This window comes from Lolium perenne, chromosome 6, assembly GCF_019359855.2.
Source record: "Lolium perenne isolate Kyuss_39 chromosome 6, Kyuss_2.0, whole genome shotgun sequence".
Taxonomy (NCBI): domain Eukaryota; kingdom Viridiplantae; phylum Streptophyta; class Magnoliopsida; order Poales; family Poaceae; genus Lolium; species Lolium perenne.
The window spans coordinates 241,829,827-241,835,541 of NC_067249.2; the positions used below are offsets into that span (position 1 = coordinate 241,829,827).

Genomic DNA, 5,715 nt, shown 5'->3' on the forward strand with positions numbered 1-5,715 from the left:
CATGTGCATGTTACATCTTTTATTTTTTATACAAAATCTGGCTCTACTTTTTGAATACAAGTTCAAATGAAAATATTTTATATATGAAAGTTTATCAGAAAGTTACACAGAATATGAATATGACATTTGTGTATCTGTTTGCATCTCGCATCTTACCGCACCGTTGTACCTTGTGCATATCACCTAATAGAACATGCGGAGTATTTCGGAACACCGACTTGGTTTTCCCCGCTCCGCTTAAATCTGAAGTAGATCACCCTTGCCATGCTACTGCCATGTTAAGCAACCTTTAACTTTGCCAGTAGAAATGCAACTTCAACCTAATCTGTTTATTCGGGATTCCGATTTCGCTTAATATGGATAAGTTGCATCGCATCATGTTTGCCATGTCATGCATGCATATCATATCATGAGCATGCCGATTCTTCTCCGTAGTTGTAAGATTTGCATCCGTTGTTGTTGTAGCATTTGCTTCTTCCCGGATAGGATCACGAAGTGGTGTGGTGAGATACGACGAGTTCTCCGGATGTCCCTCGGCAAGCTTTAACAGGCAAGCATTTCCCCTATACTCCTGCCCCTGCAGAAGTCGCTCACCTATTTTATTTTGCCTTCTCCCTCATGCTATCCTTGAGTTGCGTTCTTGTCGCGTGTCCCTTCCACTTGTTACCTCAAGCAGCCCATATTTACACCACCAACCTCCTACAGCTATTGTTCGGTTATCGGGTCTGCCTTGCGAGTCGTAGTGCATGCTAGTGCTGTTTATATCTCGTTACCGTTACTGCTATCTTATCGGGTTATCTGTTGGGGAACATGACACATGGTTTATTGATATATCTGTTGGAGGTTAACATGGTTACTTGTTAATAGTTGTTTAGTGGAGACATCGGTGGGTCAGTTGCTCGTTTTATGACGGCTCACTTGTGTTTCTTTAAAACCTAGGACCCCGAGTTTTTGTTATCCGTTCCGAGACTGAGCGCTCTCACTACTGCAAAAAGGCTTATAGCCGCCAGGTGTTTAGTGACAGGCAAAATTATGCCTGTCACTAGTATAAACACTAGTGACAGGCGCATATATGCCTGTCACTAGTACAATACACTAGTGACAGGCGCATAAAAGAGGCTGTCACTAGTAGTTTTTGTAGCCGACGGCTGAAAGGGAAAATATGTTAGTGACAGGCGCCTATAAATGCCTGTCACTAGATGGCAAGTTTTTTTGGCCATTCACCTAGCCATTTGTAGGATGCGTGTATCATAATGTATCACATCTCTACTATTTTAAATGGCTAGAGGTGGTGTTCGGTTGATGTATAATTTTCAGAAAATGATGAAGCAACATGTAAGGATAGGTTTTGAACGCGTGATGTTTTCCCAATGTTGCACACTATGTTACTCTTCATACATTGTTGTCAAATGTGATTCAAACGAATAGACTGACGCTTGGTTTTACAGAGTGTCAGAGTGGATATATATGTGATGGTATCAGATACTAGTATGGCAGCAAACAAATTCGTAAAAAGAAAGGTAGGAAAACGAGTGCCTCCTGCCCCGATCGAGTGCTGCCGCCAAACCGCTGCCTCCTGCCCCGGTCCCGCAAAAAAAGGAAAACCAGCGATCCAAATATCCAATACAAACGGAGATCTCTCTCCCGATTTTTCAACCACCACCAAGCCTGCACGTCTTCGTCTCCGACGAGACCCCTCCCCCCATGAGCCCACTCCTCCGAGGCAACACTGCCGCCATCTGCACCACCTCCCCAAGACTAAGGAACCGCCGCCCAGACCGGATGATCTTTTGCCCGCTACGCGCTGCAGGCGCCGACCCCATACTCCTCGGCGGCCGCCGAGATCTGTGCCGATCTGCGCCTTAAAGAACTGGTGTCGCCGCCTCCCACATGATCGACCCTCAACTGCCACCATCCCGTGCTTCGAGCCTTCGAGACGCAGCCGGTTCCTGCGCCATCGCCTCCGCTGGGTTGAGCGCACCGTCCTATGGAATCCACTCCCGGACCGTCTTGCACAGTTGCACGCCCGTCCTCACGCTATCGCCGCCGCTGTTCCAAGAGCTGGAGGTGCTGGCAATGATGCGTCTTGTGCCGCATGGCTCTGAAGCCACCACTGCCGACGTAGAGGTGCCAGCCCTATCTCTTGCAGTTTGCTCATCCCTCTCTGCGTCCCTAGAATATCCAGTGGTTTGGGAAAATTATATATGGAGAGTAATTGACTGCAATGTGTTGTTAGTCCCCTGATTAGATAGCAGTGGGGCTGACTATGTGGAGCTCTGTTCTGTTCTTGTATGGTGCCATCACTTTTCTAAGGCTCATATGCAAATGTTTCAGGTGTAATTTCAGGTAAGCAACGAGATATCCATAGTCCGCAAATCCATGTTTTGATTTTATCTTGAAAAGCTGGGACCGTGAGTGTAAAGCACATGGTGGTCACAGTGGATTGATCCGATTCTTCCCGCACAGGTGATCCATCCTTTTATAAGTATATTTTCTACTTCCTGGTAATGTTATTGCTTAATCTTGAAGAGCAGCGTATATACAGACCTCCTGACCGGTATGTATGATGTTGTCGAGTGTTTATTTTTTACAACAACTTCTTATCTTTAGAGTTCATTTTATGGTTTGTTTTGCAGACTACAGCTCTAGTGCTCATGGTTTGATTTATCATGTCGTGGTAGTATGATCGGGCCGCAAACCACCAGGCAGCAACAACATGGTTGTCATCAATCCAAGTAATATAGTTTAGCTTTATTTTTCACTTTTTCTTCAGTTTAACCTGATAGCAAGCTGTCCTGACTTCCTGATTCTATTATTCTATTATCCAATTGGCATTACCTCTAAATCATGTAACTGTGGCACTTTGAACATGGTTATATGTCCTTACTACTGGATTGCTAAGTCACGGTATAATTTTTGCAGTTCCTTAGTGTTGTGTCACTGCCATGTCATTTTTTTTACTGTACACATAGGTTTTAAATCGCATTTGGTCATGAGGTAATAGATGAAACGGCCATGCAATAAAAAAAATTCCTTTACTAAGGACCGGTGCAGAGGTACGTGAAATAGGATATGCCCGCCACACACATGCACAAATAACACTAGGGTCTTTGGCTGATTACAGTAGATAGAATTAAGGCAATGCATCTGATGAATTTACTTGAGGAAGAGAAGTGTCTAATCAGATGTAACTAGACGTATTCGTCAAGTGTGAGAGATGTCAAGAGTTTTGGTATGTACTGTTTTGTCTAGAGCAATAGATTGAACTTAACTATCCTACTGCTTCAATCGGATGTTGGTTTGTTAAAAAACAAAAAAAATCTAAGAATCCCGTTTTTGCATGTACTGGTTATTTTTTGAACAGACATTGTAGTTCTGTTGGAGGTGTTTGTGCCACATCTACATCATAATCATGAAAAGTTCACTTGTCAATGCAGGTTCAGAAGCTGACAATGATCGGATTGAATTAAGAATCTGTCGGTCCACATCCAATATCTCTTGAGCTGCAAGGTTGTCGCAAGGAGTTCATTTTTCAGCAACACTGCCCTTCAAAATATTGATGTCTCTTTTATAATGGATCAAAATGTCTATATTTGTATGCTTTATTTACCATTTCTTCAAATACGAGCGGGTGTGGCAAGGCGTGCTTTAATGGTCTAATTTTATCATATTCGGTGATGTGAACGTATCATTGGTACACCATCTTACTATGATTATGAAATATTTTTTGGAAATGGATTTATGTTTATAACATCTCATTGAGCTATCTCGAATATTCGTGAAGAATGCATTTAATTTTTTATTATTATCGAAAATCAAACCAGTGACAGGCAAGACAATGGGCCTGTCACTACAAAACCCCAGGGTCGCGGCCTTTGATCACAACCAGTGACATGCTTCTCTTTTGCCTGTCACTAGCATGCACATACTAGTGACAGGCACTTGCCTGTCACTAGTAACCCCATACCAGTGACTAGTCATTAGTGACAGGCACTGTCACTAGCGGGCCTTTTGAGCCTGTCACTGATAGCCTATTCTGCAGTAGTGTCTAACCACACGTGGGTATGCTTATGGGTCTCCCCTTGACCACTGCCGGAATCTACAGCTTTGTCCAGTGGCCACAACTAGTTTGCAATGTTTTACCATTTGTTGTTTGCGTGCATGCCAGCCTGTTACTTGTTTATTTTGGGAAGCCCCTGGGTGCCTTGTATCCCTTGTTTCTGGTATGCACGTATAGGATGCGGAGCCGCTGCGAAGTGGTTTATCGCCCCAGTGTGTGTTTAAACCACCTAGTACGCTGGCGCAACAGCTAGGTCCGCTTCGGAGATTCGGCCGGACTTCGATACGGGTTCAACTTAGTTAGGTGGCTTCCTGGACATTGTTGTCGTGAAGGAGAGTGCGAGCCGTGATATCCACCTGTCGTAAGTGGGTCGAGCGGTGCGTGTGGGTACATTTGGGCAACCCTTGCAGGGTGTACATCTTATCGATAAGCCGCGTCCGCGGTTATGGACGACTTGGAGCTGTATGACTCGACCATAGACAACTTACACCTGTTGTTTATTAATAAATGACTTGCGTAGTAAGTTAGTACAACTCCAATAATAAATGGTTAAAACTTGACAACCGTGTGAGTGCCTTTGTAAGTACTTCCTTGCGAGGGGGGAACACATCGGATGTGTTATGTTTGCAGAGTATAGAACTGCTAGTTTATGCGTTCTCTCCCCTTCTCTGTTTAGACGACTGTTGTAGAGTGTCTCTATAGGTTTTTAGTGCTTGCGCGCTGCCGCTTAACCCCACCATATTGCCTATGACGTTCCTCTTGCGTCCTCTAAGTCCCCTGCGTGCCTCAAGTACAAAGGACGACTGGTTGACGAGTGCTTATACGTCTTGAAGTCTTGTTAAGTACGAACCCGTACTTATTGCTGCTTCTACGGGATATAACCGGGCAGGTATGAAGATATGTTCGATGAAGAACGACGCTAGCAAGGTTACCCTTCCGGCTTGGCCTGGGCAGGGTTATGGACGCCATTGGTTATCTTCAGGACTCTTAGTCCAAATTTGTATCTTGTCCGTACTCGGATGTATTTGATCTTCTGTATGATTTGGATCTTTGTATTGTATATTTGTATCTTGACTCGTTGGAGTCGTTGTTGTAATATATCTGTATCTTGTGGGCTCTATTGTAATCCTGTTGTAATATTACCGCTCGTGATTGATTCCACCCACATCGCGTGCATGCTTCGGCGTGTACGAGGCGCTTGGTGGTGCGTCTCCTAAAATCGATATCGTGCGGATTTCGGCGGATTCGCTGGGATCCTCATGGTACCGGTTTTGGGGCATCACACGCGCGCCACCCTAGTGTGAGGAGGCCCCGTGGCCCCTCCGACTCCGAATCTTCGCCTATTTAAGCCCTGGTGACCTAAAACATCGATACCAATTGACGAAACTCCAGAAAGACTCCAGGGGCGCCGCCACCATCGCGAAACTCCGTTTCGGGGGACAGAAGTCTCTGTTCCGGCACCCTGCCGGGACGGGGAAGTGCCCTCGGAAGCCATCTCCATCGACGCCACCGCCTCCATCATGCTCCGTGAGTAGTTCCCCCATGGACTACGGGTTCTAGCTGTAGCTAGTTGGTATTCTCTCCCCCATGTACTTCAATACAATGATCTCATGAGCTGCCTTACATGATTGAGATTCATCTGATGTAATCGGTGT

General features: G+C 45.2%; 1 long non-coding RNA gene across 1 annotated transcript; it reads left to right on the top strand.

Moving 5' to 3' along the window:
- The first annotated feature begins 461 nt into the window (after positions 1 to 461).
- LOC139832177 (uncharacterized) lies at positions 462 to 5,197 on the top strand. Its single transcript, XR_011746852.1, has 2 exons — positions 462 to 550; positions 4,950 to 5,197. It is a non-coding gene; the product is annotated as an uncharacterized lncRNA (long non-coding RNA).
- The last annotated feature ends 518 nt before the right edge of the window (positions 5,198 to 5,715 follow it).